The sequence below is a fragment of the Labrus mixtus genome, chromosome 2 (genome assembly GCF_963584025.1).
Source record: "Labrus mixtus chromosome 2, fLabMix1.1, whole genome shotgun sequence".
In the NCBI taxonomy this organism is placed as follows: domain Eukaryota; kingdom Metazoa; phylum Chordata; class Actinopteri; order Labriformes; family Labridae; genus Labrus; species Labrus mixtus.
In genome coordinates this window covers 3,186,359-3,211,192 of record NC_083613.1, presented here as the reverse complement: position 1 = coordinate 3,211,192, position 24,834 = coordinate 3,186,359, and the positions used below count along the sequence as shown (strand labels likewise).

Here is a 24,834-nt window from a genome sequence, read left to right as displayed (position 1 = left end):
TTCGGTTTCGCCTGTTAAGTCGTCAGTCAAAGCTGCGCAAGAGTTTTTTTTTTCTCTCTTTCTTGCTCTCTCTCTCTCTCAGCCTCTTTCTCTCTCTCTCCCCTTTCTGTCTTTGCTTCATTTCCGTGGATGCGGTGTTGTGAAGGCCGCTTACACGCTTTTCAAACAATAACAGTTCACCCCCCCCTCCCACCCCCACCGCAAGTTTCCTCTCTGCCAGAACCCTCCACATGCCAGCACATCCTTTAGAGAGCCTTGAACCGACAACAAACGTTAAGCATTTTCACCGCCGAGAGAAAAAGAGGGGCCCATCCACAAGCGCCTGTGTAATTAAACTAGATCTAATACTGTTATATGTTTCTCTTAGTGGAAGGAGCGTTTCAGGGGCCTCTTTCTCACAGCGCTGAATAGCTGTTTCCAGGTCAACACAATGTCTCGCACTGGGACGAATAAAGCTATAGCAAAAGGACATTGCATTGCTTTCGCAGGACCTAACAGAGAATGATGTGAGCAATAGCATTGCACTCAAAGAAAATTAATAGAAAATAAACTTTAACACATCTTTCAGCTCATATGCTTAAAAAAGAGCATTATTTCTATGTCTCTCTGTCAGAATATTCCAATATAAAACAATAATCAAAATGTAAGTAGTTCCATCAATAGTTTCTACCTCCCAAGCTTGTCTGCGGCACTCAGCCTAAAGTCCACTCGTTCTAACCATTGTGTATGTAAGAATTGAATGTAGCCTCTTGTTTGCAAGAGTTTAGCTTATTTGGAAATGCCTAAATCTGCAACAGCCACTAGGGGGCAACTTCACAGGTGACAAAAAAAAAAATCATCCTATTGATTGTAGTCTACCACAAATTGATCCTGATTCTCACATGATTAAATACCTCACTTACATTTTCCCAACAACTCTTTGGTCTGAATCTGGACTCTCTGAGACTTTCAAATCAAGTATGATGTCAAGTTTGAATAATAATCAAATTTAGAGTAAAGTATATGATAAAAAGGGTATGCCCGCAGTGGTTTTGCTGCCTGGGAATTACAAGTTACCCCAAGGTGATCTGTTAACCCTGATGGAGATATATTAGGGCACACTCACATGAGCAAAGTTGTCCTGTACCGTGCTTAATCATGATTGCCTCCCTCCTCCCCATTACCCCGCTGGCCTGCAACACACTGCTCATGGTCTAACCGGGCCTGAGCACGGTTGCCTCTTGTACATAAAGACATTATACAACACATGAATGGCCTAATTATCAAGCGCGCTTACTTTACAAGAAAGGCGGACTCGAAAAATAAATAAATAAAAATAAAAGAGACGCACGGTCGAGTCCACGTCCGCACATCAGAGAACAACACAAGAGAACATGACAGCTACTTTACTGACTTTGAGGCTTATTTTGAGTCTTATTTAGTCAGATACAGCCATAACACTCCAGGGGCCGTATTCACAAAGCCCCCTAAGAGTTGCTCCCAGTGACAAAATTCTGAGAAAATTCTTAGAATCATGACATTTTCTAAGAAATTCCCCTCAAAGTTCAGACTATATCCTTGTAAAGATGAACGTTATTCACAAAGTGTCTTAGCCCTTAAGAGAGCTCCTAAGGTGTAAAACTGTTAGGAGTAGTGAGGAGGACTTTTAACAGGCTTAAGAGTTTCTCAAGCTGAGGAGAAAATGGAGAAATGTTCTCCAAACACAACATGAATAATCTTTTTGATTCATAGTGTGGCAGAACAGACAAAAATGATTTATGCAAACATTTCAATCCATCTATGACTTTATTCAGTGCAAAGTGAGACATGCATGCTGAGTCTCTCTACAAGCGCTCACCTCCACAGGTGAACCTAATCACTAATTAAGGCTCTTCACCTTCTGATGTAATGATCAGTATGTGAAGAAGCTGCTGCACCAGTGGACATGTGATTTCAAACATTTTGTAGGCTATATACTTTTAAAGTATGACTTACAGTTTATCACACAGATGATAATTTCATACTGTTCATTATTACACAATGTCTGACTAGATTCTATGTTTGACTTTTTATCTCAATTTTTTTTTATTAACCAATCACAGCTTCTGAAAAAATGTGTCATACCTAGCAACGGGGTCGACCACGCCTCCTCACTAAGATAAAAGTTTCTGTCTCTTCCTTGCTCAGAGTTGCTCTGAGAATGTTCCTAAATCACTCCGAGGCTAAAAATCCTTGCTCGGAATTTTTAAGCTAATGCCTGGTACACACTACACGATTTTTAAAAACTTAAACGATTTTGATAATGTGAGAGACCCCACACATAACGACAATCCTGATCGATTAACAGTTCAGTTCTTATAGTGAGACGATCAACTCAGCACACCACACACTAACCGATTCATTCACCAAAAATCAGAGTCTCGACTATCACAAAGTGTAATCTTGCGTGGTCAGACGCGATTTTAAGCGTAAACAAACATGACGGGCAAGCTAAATGTGGCTAGCTGGTACATCTATTACGGTAAATATTTTGGTCCAACTCCTTTCCTTGTCAGTTGGATTGTGGTTTGTTTTACAGGACACGCCCAAAATCGGCCTGATTATCTTGTTGTGTGTACCCAGCTTAAATTAGGAGTTCTCTGAGAGGATTCTCAGAATGTTTGTGAACACGGGCCCTGAATTTCTTGATAATGAAGGCTGGTGTCCACGTTGTGTAGCCGCATGCTTGTGCTCATGCATGAACTGTAACGTGCTGAAGCACAGCTTCCCGAAGCGTGCCGCCAGGGCCAAGGAAGTGTACCGTGCTTGAGTACGGATCTGAGCACTCTTAATAATTGTCAAACGAACTGGGCCTGTATTCACAAACATTCTGAGAATCCTCTAAGAGCGCTCCTAACTTAGCTTAAAATTCATAGCAATGAGTCTTAGCCTAGAAGTGATTTAGGAACATTCTCAGAACAACTCGGAGCAAGGAAGAGACAGAAACTTTTATCTTAGTGAGAGGGCATGGTTGACCAAAATTAATAAAATAAAATTGAGATAAAAAGTCAAACATAGAATCTTGTCAGACATTGTGTAATTATGAACACTTTGAAATTAGCATCTGTGTGATAAATTGTAAGACGCACTTTAAAAGTATATAACTTACAAAATGTTTGAAATCAGATGCTCACTTCTGCAGCAGCTTCTTCACATGCTGAGAGTTATATTAACATGTGAAGAGCCTTAATTAGTGATTAGGTTCACCTGTGGCGGTAACCACATGTAGAGAAACTCAACATGCATGTCTCACTTTGTACTGAATAAAGTCATAGATGAATTGAAATGTCTGCACAAATCATTTTTGTCTGTTCTGCCCAACTATCAGTCAAAAAGATTATTCTTCATGTTGTGTTTGGAGAACATTTCTCCATTTTCTCCTCAGCTTGAGAAACTCTTAAGCCTGTTAAAAGTCCTCTTCACTACTCCTAACAGTTTTAAACCTTAGGAGCTCTCTTAAGGGCTAAGACACTTTGTGAATAACTTTCATCTTTACAAGGATCTAGTCCTTTCTTTAAGGGGAATTTCTTAGAAAATGTAATTGTTCTAAGAATTTTCTTAGGAGTTGCTCCTAGTGAATTTTGTCACTAGGAACAACTCTTAGTACTAAGGAAGCTTTGTGAAGATGGCCCCATGACTTTTTTCAAACATGGACTATAGGCTCTCTTATGAGAGGCACAAAAAACATCACACATGAGACTGACGTGATTAGGACATGTGGCATAGCTATGTATTTCAAAAATATTTTTTTCTTTACTACTGAATCAATTATTTGTTGGCTTCAGTGTTTTATGACAATTGAAAAGTATAGAAAACCAAATGTATCTTTCCAAGAAATCTTTTCATACCTTGATTTTACTGGGCGCCCATTTGCCTAGTGGTTAGTACGTGCAACCCATGCGGCCCGGTTTCAAATCTGACCTGTGGTTCCTTTCCCGCGTGTCATTCCTGTACTCTCTCTCTAGCCAGTTTCTGACTCTATCCACTTTCCTCGCCAAAATAAAGACATAAAAAGCACAAATCTTTAAAAAAAAAAAAAAAGAAAAAAGGAGAAAAAAACGTGGGTTTTAGTAGTAACTTTGTGTCTAAAATGTTATAAGATGAGACACTTACTTCCTCTCATAGTTGAAAGGGTTGAAACAAAATCTCAATGTGAGTCGGCTGATAAAGTATCCCCTCAGTGAAAGATCCCTGTCGTGATGATAATTGCACTGGATGTAGTTTTACCACCAGGGCCTTTTGCTACTCTCTGTTGCATATAGGAGACAGCCTGGAGTGTCTGAAAACCAACGTCGTTACAGTGCCTCTATCTATCATCTCTGCAGAAACGCATCACATCTCAATCTCTCTCTGATGCGGTGGTCCGCTCGCCATCCGCTCACCTCCACCCCGGCTGCTGCTTACACTGAAGGCAGGAGGGAGACATGAAAGAGACAATCAAACACAAGGCATCAGAGCTGTCACTGCTGCCTGCAGAATGCAAAGTGTTATCAGAAATACAGCTGAACCTGATCCTCTGCTGTGCTGTCCTTCCCACAGGCAAAGTTATCCTTTCAACTCGATGTGGCTTTCAATAACACACAAACAAAAAAATAAGAGGCTGCTGCAAGTTTGAATATTCAGACAACATTGGAACACTGCTAATGGGGTGATATCAAATATCTGCTCTCTGTCAAGCTGCTAAAGTGAAATAAAAACTGAACTAAAAGCCCATAAAATGCTGCATGTAACTGTATTTTAACTTAAATCCATCCATGCACACACACTTGCGTTCTTAGTACATGCTTGTTAATTTTATTGCTTCTGAGCATCAGTCATGGTACCACATGACAATCGACTGAGCTGGAGTCGTTCACGGTGCAGTAGGCCTATAGCCTCTTTCAGATGCTGAACACAGTAGCACTATTGTCATAATAAGGGGAGGTGTGAGGATGTGCAGAGAGAATACCCAGAAGCCTCAAATACCCCTCTGTCGGTGCAGATGAAAGGACCCCACCAAGCCAAATCACTTTATCAGCCCAAACAGCCTCACTTATTGTAGGATGCCTCTCAGACGTTGGGTGCTGAGATGTCACACCACTAATTGAGAGTCACAACAAGGACCCTTGTTTGGCCTGCTCCACCGGTTGTGTACAGCTACTGTAATCGCCACAATAATTTGGCTCCCCCAAACATCAAATGGCAGCGTGGAAGCTGCAGGAATTTGCATTGCAGGCTTTGATCTGTGAGATTCAAACACAGCGAGCTCTTTACTCTAAGAGGGGCGTGAAGGTTACGACGTCCTGGCCTTCCTTACATGCCTGTCAGTCCTGCGTCCATCTAAACCACCTCTATTGTCGTTTTTATTTTGGCTACAAAAGCAACAGAGCGATTAAAATCACGCATGAAAGACATGTATACCTGAGGGTTAACCGAAGGCCTTGTTTATCTGTTAAACACCAACAGAGACAGACAGGTGACATAGCAGCAACAATCTGTGGTTTACATTTCACAGCAGGACAAACTGCTGGTGCTTTTAGTCAGCGTGAGAAAAATATGTATTAACATTGTTAAGTGGATAAAGTTGGACATTTTGTATAAGAGGCATTTAATAAGACTAATAGACATCTCTGCCGGCAGTTTTATTTGACAAAATGTAATTCAAACAATCTTTCAAAAATGCACTGAACTGAGTTTATGTTAAATTGTGCCCACTTGTTGTTAGGCCATAAATGAAATAAATATTTTTCAAATAAGCTTCATGACCAGAAACGTGGTAGAATTAGGACACATATTGGAGATACTTTTGAAAAATGGAGAGCGGTTAGAACACAGAAAGGTTTGAAGACTGATGCAGAGCTGGATAAACACTGAAGCTTCAGTGTCTGCGACATGGCAACCTGTTGGCACATTGAGACAGCTCTCTCTAATGTTTTAAAGTTAGACTGCAGTACCCATTTTAAGAAGCTTTCAGAGTTACATATTGCTCCTTTAAACTTCTGGTTATACTACAAGTACTCAAATTCTCCCCAAAAAACAGGCACAGTATTGTTTATATGAACGCTGACATCAGCATGCTTTCAATGACAGTGCTAACATGCTAATCTTAAGGAGTTTTAATGTTAACCATGTTCCCCATATTGGTTTGCATGCTATTATTTGAATAATATTTGAAAGATCATACTTAGGAATGACATTGATAAGAACATCAGTTACAGTTTATAAATGATATTTACCATCTGATGTTCACACTTAAAGTCAGAGGATCAGCAAGGTCATCAGAATTCACCTTTAGGGGGACACTAACATTTCTAGCACGTTTAACAATCAAATATACTCTACAGACTAAACTAAAACTCCCTGAACTTACTCCACTTGGAGCTTTCTGTTCTATCCTGAGGGACAGACAGCATGAGACCATTGAACAGTGCCTGTGTTTTTAAAATCTTAAATTGTTGTTTTATTGTTGTGTCACAGCTCCCGCACTTTCTTTATTTATTGAAAACACTATGTTGTTAATCTATACTGTCACTTCATTGTAACTGTTCTTATGACATGTGCTGCTGACCTCTTGGCCAGGTCACCGTTGTGAAAGAGATCCTGATCTCAATGGGTTCTTTATCTGGTGAAATAAAGGTAAAATAAATTAAAAATAAATACATAAATGAACGTTTGGACACTAAAACCCACAAATGCAATCACTAGAGGAAGAGTCAGGGGATCACTGAAATCATCAGATTCAAAAGATGAGTCCCACATATGTCTTAGTTTCTCTAGGGACCATGAATGTCTTGGTGTGATAATTCCTTTGGTAGGTGTTGAAATGAAACCATTTAGCGGTAGAATGATTTGGATACATCCTATGTGCACCAGAGCGATCTGTGCAAATCTCCTCTGCATTCATTTGACTGGACCACAGATAGAAGATAGAATGACTGAGAGACCAGCAAATGTCCCTGAAAAGGTTATTGATTTAGAAATAGATTACTTACTGAGATAAAATCAAATAAGAATAATCATTTCAATAACAAGCGTGTTTGAGGTTTTTCTAGTCCCATTATAACTGCTTCATATATTATTACTTTTCCTCAAGGCATGATACGTGTTCACCCTTTTGAACAGAAGTCCTCCTTTATGCAGCCAAAACAAGAAGCTCTTACAGTAATCACACACAGAGGCAGATATAATACACTACAGTGTTGCATCATCTACATTCCTTATCTGCTGCCCGGCCAGCTAAACCCACAGAGGAAGAGCACTTGACACTGATTTCACATCATTGTGTGCGAGCGATCTCACCCGCTGCTCTTCTCCCTTTGTGGCCCCCCCTCAGTGAGATCTGTGCGCTCGCTCAGCCGTGCAGACTGACTGTCTAATCAACGCCAATTAACCCTGGCCTCGTTCACGGCCCCGCACAGCTACGAGATAATGAAGACACCATTGTGTGTTTTATTTTTTTTTCACACTCTTTTGTCACTCGGGTGCTTCACTCATGGCTGACTGACAATGGAATGTGATCGGCCAACTCGGGGGGGAAAGTGCTGCCTCGATATCCCCGCGGCTGCTAGGTCAGCAAAAGATGCTCTGATGTTGGAAATAAGATACTGGAAAAGGAGCGAGGCTGTTTTGATTTTCAGAGTGCATTTTGTATAGCATAAGGCTATATAGACATTGGAAAATGGAGGCCTGTGTTGCTGATGTGTGACAGACCTTGTTTTGGGTGTTTTTAATTCCATTTCCCATTCCTTGTCGCTGAGATAATGGAGTCCAGGACTATTCTTCTGCTGCATCTTTGGTCTCGCTCCAATCTTGCTGTAAGACTTGAGCCGACCTAGACAACAAATAGACACAGGACACATCCACACAGTGTTACAGGCTTTTGTGTGAGACAAAGGTATTTTGCATAACAGAGCTATAGTGAGCAAATCTCAGATGGAGTTTTGGAAAGCACCTTGTAATCTTGAGCAGAGGGCGATTCAAGTGTCAGTCAATCTCCCCTGTGAACAGCAGACAGGCTGGTTGGAGCCTTGGATGCAAAAATAGCTTGGGAGATAGAGGACACCCCTGCTCTACCCCCACAGCTGACCTTTGAAGAAAAATGTCTACATCAAATACTCTGAATTATCTATTCAAATGCCTGGAAACAATCTTTAGACAATGACACATCAATCAAATGCTCCCTGAACCGGGGATGCTTGTTTATATAAATGCTGTCCATCTGGGGGAGAGATCTCAGCAACGTTACATCTCCTGTTCTGTGGGGAGATGGTAGAAAAAAAAAAGATAGAAGGAAGTTCATAGAAAAACTTAAAATTCTGCTTCTTTTTTTTCTCCTCTCCTTTTTTTTTTTCCCTCAAATCCCAGCGTGAATGTGTCGGCGAGCTCGTGGTATGCACCAAGATGAAAAGTAAAGGCCATCCCTTTGAAATCCTCCTCAAGTCAAAATTACCATTTCATTTCAACTGCAGCCAGGAAACGGAGAGCGGGGCCACTGCTAACTGCTTTGGGCATATCGTTATTTATTGTGTGTAAACTTTGGAGGAACATTGTTGCCTGGGAAAATGTGTTGTGTGGGTGGTGGAAGTGAGCAGTTGGAGCAACCACAAAGGGAGAGATCAGGCCTATTTTCTCTGTAGGAGGAACACATAAAAGTGAAAATAATGTCCATTATAACAGAAAAACAACATCAGACTCCTTTTCTCATAATTTTCTAACAACCCAGAAGTTACCACAGAAGCTAAACAGCCAATCAGTGGACCCCATTTAGGCACCAGCATTATCTCCCCCCCCCCCCTCGCTTTTTTAATTAGTATGCTTTAAGTGTTAAGTGGGCCATTATCTGAGTCGGAACTAATTGCTTTTTCCATAAGGGTCATATTAAGTCTGTCATGTTGTTTTATGTAGTTGGCTTTATTTACCTCTTCCCAGCATGGAGTAAGCATTACCTGAACTATACAGTGGACTTACTTATAGAAACCTGTGTTAAGTATTCCGAAAGCATCAACATTTGAAATGCTTTTGAAGATCATGTCCCTGATCTGAGCTACATGAAAGAATCAGGAACAAGGATCATTTCCAAATCTTTACCATCTCTTAAATACAACAAGAATAACATTGTGATTATTGGTTGTTATCATTACATGCATTCTGAGCCCGTTCCAATGATATTCCATCTACTAACAGTCAACCCAGGTGGGCTTGTAAAGGTGAGTAATTGTACGATTACGCTGTGGTCAGCATTGTATTCATGTTTGTTGAAACTGGTTCTTATAGAAAAAAGAATGATGAATCTAAACGATAATAATTATGTGAAAACACTTTACTCCCCAACTTTTTGACTGGGGAAGCCCTACTGGAGCACTGACTTCTTCAAGGGTAGCCTGAAGTGTGAGTTGCACACACACACAAGTGAATTAAGTGCATTTATTTAACCTTTCTATCTCCGCTAATCATATCTACTCTTAACACTAACATTGAAGTTCCTGACAAATGTTTTATTTCAGTGTAAAATGTTTGAACTTTATAAAGTAACACCACCGAGTGACATCTTAGCCTCTTCTTTAAATACTTCAAAAGAGGATGCATGCGTCCAAAGTCACATTTTAAAGTACTAACAAAGGGAATGTGCTACGATGAAAAGTAATAGAAAACAATGCAAATACCGTAAAATTTGGTGTATAAGACGCACTTTTAATACCTATTTTTTCGTCTTAAAAGTCGGCTGCGTCTTATACACCGGTGCGACCAATATACCAGTCTAAAATCACAGCCCCATCACTGCGACCTGACGTGATTAAAAACCCATCCCCATTCATTGTGTATGTGCTGGGAAAGACGGCGACACAGACCAGTCTGGCTGCGCAACTTTTTCCACATCTTTTCTTCCTCACGAGGTCATAATCATACATTTACAGAAACAGTGGTATATTGTTCCATAAGTAAACCTTGTGGAGTTCTCTTTTGATTTAAAGAGTCCTATATTAAAGTTAAAGAGTGACCAGCGGAGTCGGGCAGCGCGACTTCCAAGCTAGCAGGTCTGTGCCTCACACCTTTCCCTGCAGGCTGAGAGCTCAACTACCGTACTGAAGCTAGTAGGAGTGCAAACTCCCGAAAGAGAAAACAGACAGAACTAAAAGAACAACACAGCTGCACAGAAACTGCACGTTGTAGACATCTCTGAACACAATATAAATCGTCACGCAGGAAGACAGTTTAAACTATTGTTATTTTTAACTGAGACCTTAAAAACAGGGTGCGTCTTGTATACCGATGCGACTTATATTCCGGATTTTACAGTAGTAGATTTTTAAATCCCGCCTCTGACCATGAATAGCCTCTCATACGATTTTTTAGGAGGGCTACTAGGGTCTCTAATCAGATTTCTAGCCCTTTCCACCCTCGGCTCGGCCCCTGTCCTTTCCTCCTACAGGAAAAGAAATCTCACAGGTCACACTCTATGGAAGTTCAGCATACATTAGGAAAGCTGCTCTTCCTGGGTCACTTATGGCTTGGCCAATAGACAAGTACACAAGTGGTACAGCTCACCTCTAAGTCTTGACTGAACTTGACTGAACTTGTTGACTTTTGGTTTATCATTGGCAAAAGTTGAAGCTGGTACCCAGTAACATTTTTGGTATGTTCTTGATTACTGAGCTGATACTAAAACTTAGAGTTGAAACACTGCAGGATAATGATTGCCAGAGTGAGCCATTGCAATAACCGTTACTTATGTGACACTGAACATCCTCTAAAGTCAGCAGAAAGAACAATCATAGCACAGTAGTGTGGGACTTTTAACAAAGCCTTTGGGTTTACAACATAGCAGCTATAAACCATAATATATTGTGTTGTTGATATGAGAGAATACATCAGAGCACACAAAATCGGTAAATATGATTGGCACATGATAGAAGCTTCAAGGGAATTCAATTTTGCTAACTGGATTCTGAAAATAGTGAAATTCTGAAAATAGTGATTATGCTATTTCATGCTAACACATTAGCCATCAACTTCATAAGGTGATTAAAAAAATATGCGCAAGCTTCATCTGCCGCCCCCTGGTGGACAAGAAATCTGGCTTTAAGGTTTCATTATAATTTTATTTACGTGTACTTTTTATTCAGGCTTCATAACATTAACCTCATAGCAGTTTGAGAGTGAGCTATGAGCTTTAGCATAGGCCAGATAGCTAGAGACAGTATTAGAGAGAAATAATAAGGCTCTTGAATAAAACTTATTAGCATTATGACAATATCCACTACAATTCATACTGTGAATGTGTTCTCATTCACACACATGATGGCTGCATTCATAGTGTTTAATAGAATTAAAAGCACAAAGAGAGGGTGTGGACAGAGCAAAGTTGATTCATGACCAGCGGGGAAGCAGCCGAACTTTGTTGACTGTGTTCTCGTCAAACAAAAAGTACATCTAATCTTAAACATATGGCTGAAGCCGGGGATTCAAGCATGACAGCATGCAGAGTGTGGAAAAGTACTGCTGTTGGCCTTTTTTTTTCTCTCCCAAAAATGTATGTCTGTTCCTCAATGTCCTGGAAGTTTTAGCTGCTTCAGGAATTTATGAACATTCTTTTAAGTGGGAGATTGTGACATGTTGTTCCAACTGAAATTTCATATTTCTCCCACTTTGATCAAATATTTCTGGTGGCATTTTTCAACAAGTTGCTCATGAAGAGTAAGAATGATAAATACATACTGGGGTCTATTACAAAAACCAACAACATTTAGACACGTGGATTTCCCTGCATAATAAGACAAAGAAAAGGACTGGTTCACAGATCTAGTTTTCACTGGACTGGACTTGTCTGGACTCAGGACCCATCACCAACTGCTCAGTGAAAAATCACGACCCAAATTTCTGATATTTTTTGACCAATCTGATATCTTTTTTTGAAAAATTGTGGAGTTTGGACATCAGTCGGTACAAAACATGTGACAGATGCAAGAAACTGAACAAAACAAATGTGTTTAAAAAGTGATTCACAGACTTTTTACTCAAGCTTTTTTCCAGGCACACATTCGCGACCCACTGAAAATGGCTCTGCGACCCACTTCTGAGTCCCGACCCACCAGTTGAGAACCACTGATATAGTGCATTCTTAGGTCAATGTATTACCACGTTCCCATTGCAATACAGATGGGAACTGTATTGGAAAATTATCAGAGAGATTCTGACAGAATGGATGTTCTTTGACATGCACCATGAAGAAAACAGATCTGAATTGAATATCAATTGGTCTGTAATTCAAGAGTCCAACAATCCTTGTCTGACTCAGGAACATCATCTTGACTGTCCTCAGAGGAATTCTGCAAACGTGTCAGTTAAAGGGGATGAAAAGCAAGCTGGGCCTTGCATATATATTTGGACTAGGAGGGCTTGTTCATTTGTTTTATCTATCCCACTTTTTGTGTCCTTCACCTCTATTTATTTGGACTGGCCCCAGAGACATTGGAGTTGGCTGTAGCATTTATATATTTAAACAAGGGCTGTTGAGGGAAGGAGGAAGGTCTCAACTAAACTCTGTAGTCAGATCCCCTCAAACATTTCTGTCTGTGGTGGCAAGATGTTTACCTCAGCTGGTTGTTTTCCCGCTGCGCAGGCCGCCAGTCTTTGCTGGATCTGCAGTCTTGAACGGTAAAGAAAAAGAGAAAAGACGAGTGTAAAAAGATCCAAGACAGTTGAAGCAAATTAAAAAAAATCTGTCAAATTGTAATTTTTTTTCACTCCAGATTAATCGCACAATTTCAATAGTTATTTGTGATTAATCAAAATGTTAATCGCATGTTCCATTATTTCCTACATAGAATAAAAAAAAAAATAGGCTTTTATTTAGATTTTTGTACTGTCTTAAGCTTAAAGTACTTTACTTGCTGTTCAATTTAACCCTGCTTTTATTTTGAAATAAAGGAAGGACCTTCTGGTCAAAGGTTATGCCATTATCTTGATGTTACGGATCAAAATGAAAAAAAAAGGATGCATTAATTTCAGATTTTATTCTGACAACCCTAAAAGCAACAGAATGTCACAAGCATAAAGATGAGATGGAGAGACAAAAGTTCTACAGGACTGGATCATCTTACAAGAAGCACACGCTATGATACTTTTGCCACTGACCTCTGGTACATGGGAGCAAGGGTGGAGGCAGCGAGGGCGCTGCAGGCCCCATCTGCATGCCTTGTCCCTGGCTATGTGGCCATGTGCAGCACCTGGCCCCACGCCAGTGCCCAACGCCCCTTTGTGGTGGCCTGAGTGGCCGGTTGGGGTCTGCCTTTGATCCAGGGCCAAGTATTCATCTCTAAAAGGAAGAGGAAGAGCAAAAAAAAAATAGAGAGAGAGAGAAAAAAAAGATAAACAGAAAAAAAGAGGGAGGGGGGGAATGGGGGGAGGGAAAAAGTCAACCTCTGCTGCCAATTATTGGAAAAACATCAAGGTCTTTTTCTGTCTGTGTAAAGAGAAAGAAGAGAAAAGAGGGAAGGGGAGGCAGGAGAGGAGATAGCAGTTTGATGGCTTGGCTCTGTGTAAGTTGGAGGATTGTGGCGAGGCAGAAGCTGACCTGCAGGAGGTGATTACAGGTGGAGAGAGATATTTGTCTGACTGCTAACGCTCATATTTTGGTGTTTTTTTTTACCTGTGTATGCCCTTTTTTTTACTCTTTGCCTCTTTCATTATCTCTCTCAGACTTGCTGTCTGTCGCTTTCTTGTGGTTGCTGTCCTTATCTGTGCCTTTTTTTGTGGTACCACTGTGAGCTGTTAAACCAGTTCACAAGGACAAACAAAGGTCAGCTCTTTGTGTCTGATGAGGAAACTAACCACACACACACACACACACACACACACACACACACACACACACACACACACACACACACACACACACACACACAGAGGCAGTACATAGATACATAGACACTGACTGTGTCACCAGAGCTTAAAGAGACCGTGAATGACAAGCTGTATCTGAAGGAGCATGTCAGATGGATGATGAGGATGTCATGACAACAAACAGAAGAGAGGATAAGAGTGTTGTCAGTAAGCAGGACACATTGTAAAGCCTGTGAAGAGCAGGAATAATCACATGAATGATGCAGGTAACACTGCCACAGTAACTCTACCTGGCCTAACAGGCTCACAGGTCTTTTTTCTTTTCTTCTTATTTTTGCTCAGGCACTCTGTGTTCATGTTTTTATCCAGAGGAAATTCTTCTTCACATCACAAGTCAAAGCTAATTTGCTCAATTACACCATAGTTTTTTACTACTGGCCATGTATGATAAAATAAGAGGATTAAACGACTAATATACTGTAACAGAAATGTAATTTTTGTTACAGTGTAAGGGAGTGTTACTCAGTTGCAACCTTAAAACCTCTCATGGCTGTCATCACCTTCAGCAAGCATAAAGTTACAATTAGAGGAACCGCTTAAACACTGTGATGAAAAGGATTGTTTACTTTCATTACAGTTTTTGTATTTGAAGCAATAACTTGCTTAATCTGACAAATGACAAGCATATGATTATATTGTACACACTAAATAAGTTCTACCATCAGAGAACAATGAGTGTCACACTAAAATGTACGTAAATGAGAGCAATGTACGTAAAAAACATAGAAAACAAGAACACAAAGATTTGTTAAACTTGGCATAAAAAAAGATGTAAGCATTCTTCTAACATACATCCAATCTGATTGCATGCATATGTTACTGTGTCACTGCTGATCTCACTTCAAATCCATCCATCTATCCATCCATCCATAACTAGTCATGTTTCTTGTCATGTTGATCTTTTCTTCTGCTGTTCCCATGTTCACATTTCATTAATGAACTATGTGAAAGAAAGTTTATAACCTAAAATGACTATGGTAACCTGAAACACATTCTCATCCTCTAGAGCTGAGACATGACTACACTATTTTATTCCAACAAAAATGTATTAATCTGTGTATGACATACAGACACGCTTGCATGAAAGCATCATCCAAGTTACTTTTACACACAAAATGTGGTCAAGCTTTTAGTATCAGGCCTGAACACTGTCATATTCATCAGTTGCCTCCTCTCCTCTGTCTGCGTCCTTGTGGACAAAGAAATAGAACAGACAATAGAACAAGCATTGATCACCAAGGACAAGTTTTTATTACTCTCTCCCTCTCCCTCCCTCTCTCTGTAATTCTCCTTTCATGGTTGTTTTTTCCTGCTGTCTCCTGAGACCCTCTCATTCGAGCACAAACTGAACATTAAAACGCCCCGAAGCCCTTTAAACACTTGTCATTTGTCCTTTGTGCAAATCATGGCTGTGTAGCTGTAGAGACTTTCTTTTTTTTTAACAATTTGTTTCACCAATTCTTGTTTCATTAAGTTTGCTTGTGAGAGAGAGAGATACAGAGGGAGAGGAAAACAGACAGCGAAAGGGAGAACCACAGTCAATTATGAGTGTGGGGGAATGATCAAAAACGAGCCGTTTAAAAATCCAATTTGCCACGGGGGTGTAAGATGAGAGATGAGTGAAGGACAGTCAATGTACTGCGGATCTCTGTGGACGTTGACCAACACACAGGTTTTTTTTTTCTATCCGAGAAGAGACAGATGAAAGGAAAGAGAGTTTGCTTGGATGTTTATTCCACAGCTAATCATGATGGATGAATATTATCTTCCTGAAATGAGGCGGTGAGTATTTTCTTCAGGGCATGTTCTTTCTTAGTAACATGTACACAGCTTTCCTGTGTCATGTTCCTGCATCTTTTCCTCATTGTTTAAGTGTATGCACCTTGTTTGAAAGCCTGTGTAAGTATGTGTTCATTAGACTCCTGTACCTGCACCCAGCCATGGGCGTTTAATTCAGCGAGCAAGCAGGAGCATTATCACACACTACCATCACTAATCCCCATGGAATGAAACTCTGACACTTTGATGTCTGACAAAGAACACTGCTGTAGTATTTGGAGGCAAGACCGCGCATCACGTACAAACCATAATTAACAATCTATAGCTGGACGGGAGCCAGGCAGAGCGATGGAGGTGCGAGGAGGGCAAGAGAAAAAAAAGAGAAAAAGGGAGAAGACACTGGTGATACAGAGCCAGAGGCGAGATGGTACAGCTTGAAAGGGTGTGCTATATAAGTGTGTGTATGTGTGTACGAGTGTGTATTTAAATGTACATATGGGGGTTTGGGTCAGTGGTGCAATGTAATTCAGAGCATTAACACAAGTTGTGAATTAAAGTTCAGTTTTTTACAAAATGTATTTAAGTATTTCATTTTATGCTCCTTAATCTTTGCAATTTATTAATATAAATCAACATATCAATTATTTCATATCATAAAAGATTAAGCTACTCTACCGTACTGAATGTAGTTGAAATTTGGCATGAAACTGTAAAAATGCATAATATGATATTGAAGTTTAGTTTCTCATAAAGCATCTACAAAATCTGACCTTCATAACTATTACACATTAACGTTTTGATTGACATCTGCCTGCATGGCTCCTCACACAACAGTTGCTCATGGAACTGCTCGGTTCAGTCATTGGTTATTTTTTCAACCGGCCTCTGAATGGTGAGCATCAGAATGATTTGCCATCCATATCATAGTTAGCAGTTAGCATACTCATGACATATGAGCTGAGATGCTCTGAAGGAAATGCTACGTGACAGCTCAACAGGGTTAAATGGTCTTCTGCAGCTAAAAGTACCTAACTCTCAAATAAGACAACCATACAGATGACTCTTAACCCCTTTCATTCAGAATTCACCTGCAGCACCTGGTCTGTGATAGAGCACAAGATGTAAGCTTTAAAACGACTCCATGAAAAAACCTCTCCAAATAAAAATACAAAAATGACAGGAACGTTTTTAAAGAAACTCAGAGGTTAATTTTTTGATTTCTGTTTCTATATTTATTTCTTTTACTTGTCAGATGCTCGATATTGTGTTTATTAGATCAAAACACAGTTTGCAGACTATTTCAGATTTAGGTTAAATAAAGCACCTATAATTCCAGCTACAAACTCCAAGTGATGTACATCTTAATGCATATCTACTTGTAATCCAGTTATGATTGTAACTGTTTATTTTGTACATCATTGATTTTTGTTAATGTATCCAAACTGCTTGAGTTTATTCTGTTTGTGGACGACCCCACGTTATGTATTTCTGGGAAAAATATCACACAGGTGTTTGATATAGTTAAACATTTATAGAAAAATATTAGAATGGTTTGATGTAAATAAATGATCCCTGAATGTTTACAAAAAACAACTTCATGATGTTAAGTAACAGAGGGAAAAGCCTTGATGCTACAATTAAGGTTTTGAAATCCATAGAGTAAAGGAAACTACATTTTAAGGTGTCATGATTAATTAAAATCTTATCTGGAAATCACATTTAAATATGATAATGGTATAAGTAAAGGAGCTCTTTATCTCTTTTTAAGTATGAAAGAGATCAGAGTACTTCCTCCCCAACAGGTTATGGAAACTTGAAGACATCCCATCAATCCCCACCGATGTGGAAGTGTTTCTTTAGTGATCAATACTGGCCTCACAGTGTGTCATGGTAACAACCTGCCCACAGCTCAAACAACACAGGATGGTGAAGTCCCACAGTACAGAATGAATCTGAGCTGCCGCTGGGTAGAACATGAACCCCTGGACTTTCTTCTCCTTGATGAGGGACGTTAAAATGAAAAATTCAGGCCCTCCAACGTCGACTGTTGCTCTGAAAAAGTGCCTCACATACACAGAAAGGAAGATTCCTCATGCCACCTACACACATTTTGCTGAGAATATGATATCACTGTGTGCCAGTGTTTCTCCTAACACGTGAGACACACACACACACACACACACACACACACACACACACACACACACACACACACACACACACACACACACACACTCACACTCACACTCACACACTATGATACATACACCTCGTGTAAGAGGATAAAACAGCAAAAAACCAAAGACTTTCATCAAAGCAAGTGAGAGAGGATTCAGAGATTTTTTCTAAAGATGAAAGCGGGGATATTCTCTCATTTTAGCTCATCTCTCCCTCTCCCTCTTTCAAAATCCTTGAAGTATCATCCATGTTTCTACGACAAAAAATAAATGAGGGAGAGGGAGAGGAGAAGGGGGGTGGGGGGTAAAAGTTATTTACGTCCCACGCTGTGTTATGTGGTCTGTCACTTCTCATTTTCTCCTAGGGCTGTCCAACTGGAAGTCTTCAGTCAACTCTCTCCAAGCCTGTATTTGCTGAGGTAATTACAAAGTGACAGCTTCAAATCCTGTGCCATACACACGCACACACACTTGCACACACACACGCACACAAACACACACACAGCCAAATGTGGGTAAATATGGGAATGTGGCACTCTTAGCTCAGTTAGGAAACCTGAGACGTGCAGCTCTTGTTTCATTCATTCATCAGCTAAGATGACTGCATGGATGACCTTTCAATGTTCCATCGTGCACTCAGCGGAATTCCCCCAAAAAAGTATTTCAATGATTGATAACCCTGATGATTATACCAAACAGGGAGGAAATTAAGAATGATGTGAAGAAAGGCATTTTTGCTGGCTATCTGCAGCGCCCATAAATCATATGTGGGATGCAAACACACAAACACGTCCATCTCCCGTATTCACTGAGAGATGATTGTGAGAACATCTTTGATCTTTTTTTTCCTTTCTTCTCAGAGATGCATAGCCGGTACACATAATCCATGACAGACATAATGTGATTTGGTAGTATCTCTAAATGGCAGGGAAAACCAGCCGACAAAAATTAATAAGTTACCCTGGTGATGAGAGAAGTGCGGGAGGAGGGGCTGGGAGGAGATGTAGTGGAGGTGGTGGGCTAACCTGGCAGCCAAACACACAGATCATCAAATTATCTTTTTGAGGCATATCGTCATGGTGAAAGTGTTTCGCACACAGAGCTCAACCTTTCTCTATCTGCAGCTGCACACCATGCTGGTCTGTCGTCTCCAGTTTGGATCACTATTTAAAAAACGTGAGGACTGCAGAAGTCAAAAGGCTGCATGTGATGAACAAGCTGGAGACCTGCGGAGACCTCTGGGCCTCGTTTCTGTCAGGTCTGATCTGCACAAGAAGGGAATCAACTCTACACTTTGAGCTCAGCATCAGACCTCAAGATTGAATGGAAGTGATTGTGGTTTTTCTTGTGGGGAATTGGCATATTGTAAAAAATGTCTCTGTGAGCATATGTGTGCATAGATATATGTTTAAAGGTCAGTTTCCCTTTTAGGGTCTGTCATATTGGTCTTAAGACACACACACACACACACACACACACACACACACAGAACTCGTATGCGTCAGTGTCAGATGCATGTGGCAGATTAGTTTTGCCAGAAAAGTTTACATGAAGTGAGTGGAAATGGATGGGTAAGTCCATCCTGTATAATATTTAGCTCACTTTTTCCTTATCATATCAGCAATAGTAAACAAACTTGTATGACAGACAAGCCAGCAGGGACCTTCTGCCCTACCTACAGTGCCTTGGCAAGATCTGGCAGCAGGTATTTGACAACAGCGGCTGAAAAGAGCACTAAAAGTGATGTCATTTGAGCCATCACCTGTGTGCAGTCACAATGTAACCCTAACTCTAATGTCAAATATTTAATGTACCACATTCCAACATCATCAGTATCACATTTATAGATAATAATCACATTTGTTTTGAAGTCTGAATAAGTGGCACATTTGATTTATTGTTTGGATGGAAAGCTATATGTCTCCTTCATTCAGAGCCGACCGGATGGGTGCACTCTTGCATGTGGCTCCTCTTACTCCAACATTGTTCTCCATCTTCCCTTGTGTAAGCCAACATGGTTTCCTGGCAACGAGGGTAAACAGCTGCACTTTGATGGGAAAAGCATTACGTAAATGGACCACAAATTGGAGCAGTAAACAAGTGTGCAGGCAGAGCAGCGTGGTTACATGGACAGGGACAGTTTAACTCATGTAGCAATTTATTTACAGACTTTATCTGTATCTGTGTGTGTGTGTGTGTGTGTGTGTGTGTGTGTGTGTGTGTGTGTGTGTGTGTGTGTGTGTGTGTGTGTGTGTGTGTGTGTGTGTGCGTGGTAAACTGCTCTGTGTGCTACAGGAATGCCTCCTGCACACTTCACAACATCTGGACATGTTTTGCCATTTGGATTTTATGGAAGACAAACAGATAAAATAGGAAAACAAATTAGAGTAAAAGTTTGAAATGGAAGAATATATTCATCTGGAATGTTGCACAAAGTTTGACTCGGCCTTAAAAACTATCACTGATGAAGAAAGGGATTCTCAAGGTGTCGTTCATGTCCAGTGTAGTGAAGTAGGCCAGATGTGGCTTTATGGGTTGCTGGTTGCTGTGTGACAGCATGAAGAGCATGACAGAGAATGAGAAACAGAAAGAGAGAGAGAGAGAGAGAGAGAGAAAGAGAGAGAGTGTGAGGGATGGAGGTATGTCATGCTCGCCAAATCACTCAGCAAGAGTGATTTATTTGGCAACTGCTGGATGGTGGTCTGAGTACAAGAGGCCACCTACACCAGTGACCGACCTCTGACCAGCTTCAGCTCCTGAAATGAACTCAGCTGTCCTTGCTAAGCCTCCCCCGTACAGGAGAGATGAGCAGTTATTTGTGAGGACACACACACATACAAATGTGCCAACAAACGTTTTAACACACATGCTTGCATTTTGGCCACATACAGGTGTGTGCGTATAAACCCACCGATACAACAGTCAAACACATGGAACATTTCCCAAAAGGTTGTAAGACTTTGCATGATTGAACAATTCCCTTGTTTTGCTATTTCATTTTTTTTAAATACGTAGTTATGTATGAAAAACACTTTAAGCCACCGTTAACTAAAAGTTTGTAACTCATAGTTAACGATGACTCCCTTTTTTAGGAACGCATATTTGGTTTGGTTTGATCAAATTTTAAGGAGAGATTAACCAAAAAACCACCAATCACAACACATGATGCTGATCTTTGATGATGCCCATCCCCCATCTGCTCCAAATTAGCTGCAACCACCTCAACTAAATTAGAAAAGCAAGAACGAAAACACAAACACACAAATAATCCAAACTTTGACAAAAAATAGTACAAACATGTTTTATGCCCCTGCAAGAATCTGAATAAGGTGTTTAAAGGGTCAGATTACCAAAAATCACATGAACACATCTACCCAGCTGCCAAACAGGAAGCTTTTGGAGTATTTAGATGTATCTTTATGTATCTGTTATTTTAGATTTCATTTACCGATTGGGTTGGTGGCATCATGTCAAAGTTATTGGCTCAAAGTATACTATGCTTTAAAGTACAAGTATCTTTAAATAGAGCAAGAATTTACAAGACAAACATCACATGTATAAAAAGGATGTGATGATTTTCAAAAACTTTGAAACCCCACAATTATTAGAAAATAGCTTAAAACAGTTTTTTAATGGGACAGAGGGCTGAGAGATGGGACCAAGCTCTCCTCCAGAAACACAAACACTTACACGCTCTCATGCAACTGAGAGTTGGATTTATGATAATTATTGTACATGACAATGAGCACACATATATAAATACAGACCGTCCAGTGTGCATTATGTCACATTAAATAATATAGCTGTGTTTATTTGATGTTAAGCTGAGAACATTAGTTCACATAGAAAATGTCTGATCCTGTTTGTGTGTCTTGAGATTTTAAAAAATTAACTGATTGTTTCTGATCTTGTGGGATGTTTTAGCGGAATATTATTGATTGGTTGAATTCCTGTCACTCCTGAAACACACCCAGGTGTAATCGAGCGTTCTTAAACTCTACATCGCAAAGAAGAAATGTGTATAAACCAGAGCCAGAAGCCCTGCCGCTGTTGCTAGGCAATGAAAATAGCAGACAGTTCTAAAGCTAACATGCATGGTACAGTAAGTTTATATGGCATGTGTAATCTGCACATTTGTGAAGGCACCATTCATTTTAAACCAAATATACAAGTTTTGGAGCAATAGCGAAGGGAAGGCCTTGCTTATTTCAGCAAGACGGTCACAAACCAAATTCTGCATGCATTATAACAGCATGGCTCCCTACAGTCAAAGAGTTCAGGTGATAAACTGGCCTTCCTGCAGTCCCGACTTGATATGTTGTCTCTGTGATGATTTCCATCAAATATCTCAGCTCCAATGTTTTGCAAATCATCACATAGCTTTTTTTATTTACATTTTACTCAATGTCCAAACTTTTTGAAATGCGTGGTAGTATGTCATTACCGTTTAAAGAGTTTAAGGCCCTGCCATCTTACTTCATCTTCCATTCAACATTCAACCTTTTCCCATATAGATGGTTTTGAGTGACACACACACACGCACAAAAAACATCTATGCACCACTCTCATGTCCGTCTGCTTGCACTTAGACTGGTGTAACTCTCTCTCTCTCTCTCCCCAGTTCCCCTCACTTCCTCCCTTTGTCGTCCCTATTGTTGTTTCCATGCCTTTAAAACTTAAAATATCCCATCCAAATTGTGGTCTGTACATTTTGTTACCATGGTGATTGCCATGTAGAGTAAGTCAAATGATTGTGTGTGTGTGTGTGTGTGTGTGTGTGTGTGTGTGTTTGCATGCCTACTGTGTGTTCGTGTGCCAGTAGCAGTGCTATCAGCCAAGCACAGTGTCTAAAGCTTTTTTCTAAGGAAACAACAATGAAAGGAGAAAAACCTTCCACAACCTTCCTTTGGTATTTCTTCTTTTTTTCTTTCGACATTCTTCACCATCCCACCCCATATCTCCCTCAGCTGGCCCGGTCTCCCTGCCCCTCGCTATCAGTGCCAACCTTCAAACTGCCTCCATCGTCCTCCTGCACCCCATGGCAGCGTCTGAGTGAGGGAGCGAGGAGGAGACAGGCGGAGGGAGATTGACTGACAAGTCTTAGAGGCTGATGGTGTACTGTATGTGGTATGTGGTTCCTCATCTGGTCCACACATTGCAGACTGCTGATGACACCATCATGACATCAAGGTGTCAGCTTACACCTCATCACCACTGGCCTGAGAAGCTAATGCATACCACATTGTGGAAATGGTTTTAAAGAGAGGTATCCCTCTGCAAGTGTGTGTGTTCCAACACATTGTTTGGGCTTTTTCTCTGAGTTTATTTGTATACTAGTGTGAGTCATATTCATGTTTTGATGACGTCTCTGCTTAAAATATGTGTGCACATGTGTAATGTTTTGCAATCGCATCTGAACACACGCCTAAGTGAATGTTTACACACATTTGGCGATGGAGGGATATTTCAGTTTGAGTGTGTTATTGTGTGTCATCAAATCAGATTGATATAACTCTGTCTTGTGATGTTCCCTCCTGTTTTGTGTACATGAAATGTGCAGTTCTCTGTGTTTGTGTATGTTTAAAGCCATGCAAGAATTCCTCCCTGCTGATCAAGGGAGAAACAGACTCTTTTAATCCCATGGTGGTCCCCATGTGCCTCCACCACCCTGTGCTGATCAAGGGCAGAGCAGCAAGGGAGGAGCAGCCAAAAGGCCTGGTGGGTGTCTTCATCTGACTGAGTCAGCATGTAGAAAAAGTGGATCTGAGCAGCCTATTACACTTAGGCTGGGATTACTGAAACCACAGAATGATATTGATTGATACATTTCTTCCTGCTTTCAGACTGTTAGGTGATAATATACAGCCTCAGGGAGATATTTGAGACACATAACAAAGTGCTGAGAGAGAGAGAGAGAGCGAGAGCGAGAGAGAGAATGAGAGAGAGAGAGAACAAGAGAGAGAGAGAACGAGAGAGAGAGAGAGGGAACGACAGAGAGAGAGAGAGAACATGAGAGAGAGAGAATGAGAGAGAGAGAGAATGAGAGAGAGAGAGAATGAGAGAGAGAGAATGAGAGAGAGAGAGAATGAGAGAGAACGAGAGTGAGAGAGAGAGAGAGAGAGAGAGAGAGAGAGAGAACGAGAGAGAGAGAGAGAGAGAGAGAGAGAGAGCCCAAAATACAGGATCTAATATTACTGCTTTATATATGGCCTAGTGAAATGCCTTTGTCCACACCTGGCTTAATTCTTAAAGGATCATTCAGGTAAATTAAATTCAAGTTGTGCAGACATAAGCGATGGCTAAGACTAGGGAACACATATGCAATGACAAATCTTGATTATGATTTGATTCAGGGACAATTTAATGAAATGTAGACAATTCGGTTCCAATTTGCTTCGATTTGGTACAGTCCAATTTGATCTGGTTGATCATAGAACTCCAGGCAATTTTTTCCCACTGTCAGGAACAGAGAAAAACAGCGGGGGGGGGGGGGGGGGGGGGGGGGGGTATCATTACCACTAACATGTTCTTGTGTTTCTTGTTTGTTCAACAGACAAAATATAGGCCTATTGTACAAAAACAATTTGATATAATGTAATATAATATAATACATATAATAATATAGGCTACTGAAGTCTTTATCACACACACATGCCCAGGTGTTTCACTTTGACAGGAACGAGGGGGTAGACATTTGAAACACTAGCAGTGACGTCCTAACCCACTTTGCAAATTCCTTTTAACATTTAAAATTAAATATTGAATTTCCCATATCACTGAATGGACAGAGTTCTGTGTCTGCTCCTATAGAAGTGAAATGTTGATGCTGTTTTGTTTAATTCACATTGAAAATAACAGTAAAAATACTGTACTGTAAATACACCTTTTGTTGTGCTCGTGCACTGTGTTTGTCTGGAAAATGACCAGCATACATGCAGCAATGCTACGCTTGGTGAATTGGTCACTTTCAGCAGCCGGT

At 40.4% G+C, this 24,834-nt stretch overlaps 1 long non-coding RNA gene across 1 annotated transcript in view; it reads right to left on the bottom strand.

The window, feature by feature from the left end:
• Positions 1-7,617: 7,617 nt before the first annotated feature.
• LOC132954420 (uncharacterized) overlaps positions 7,618-24,834 on the bottom strand; it is a 34,189-nt gene continuing 16,972 nt past the window's right edge. Inside the window, exons 3-5 of the long non-coding RNA XR_009665760.1 lie at positions 13,132-13,312; positions 12,589-12,643; positions 7,618-7,828 (exon numbers count right to left, since the gene is read on the bottom strand). This is a non-coding gene — a long non-coding RNA (uncharacterized LOC132954420). The remainder of the gene's footprint in view (positions 7,829-12,588; positions 12,644-13,131; positions 13,313-24,834) is intronic.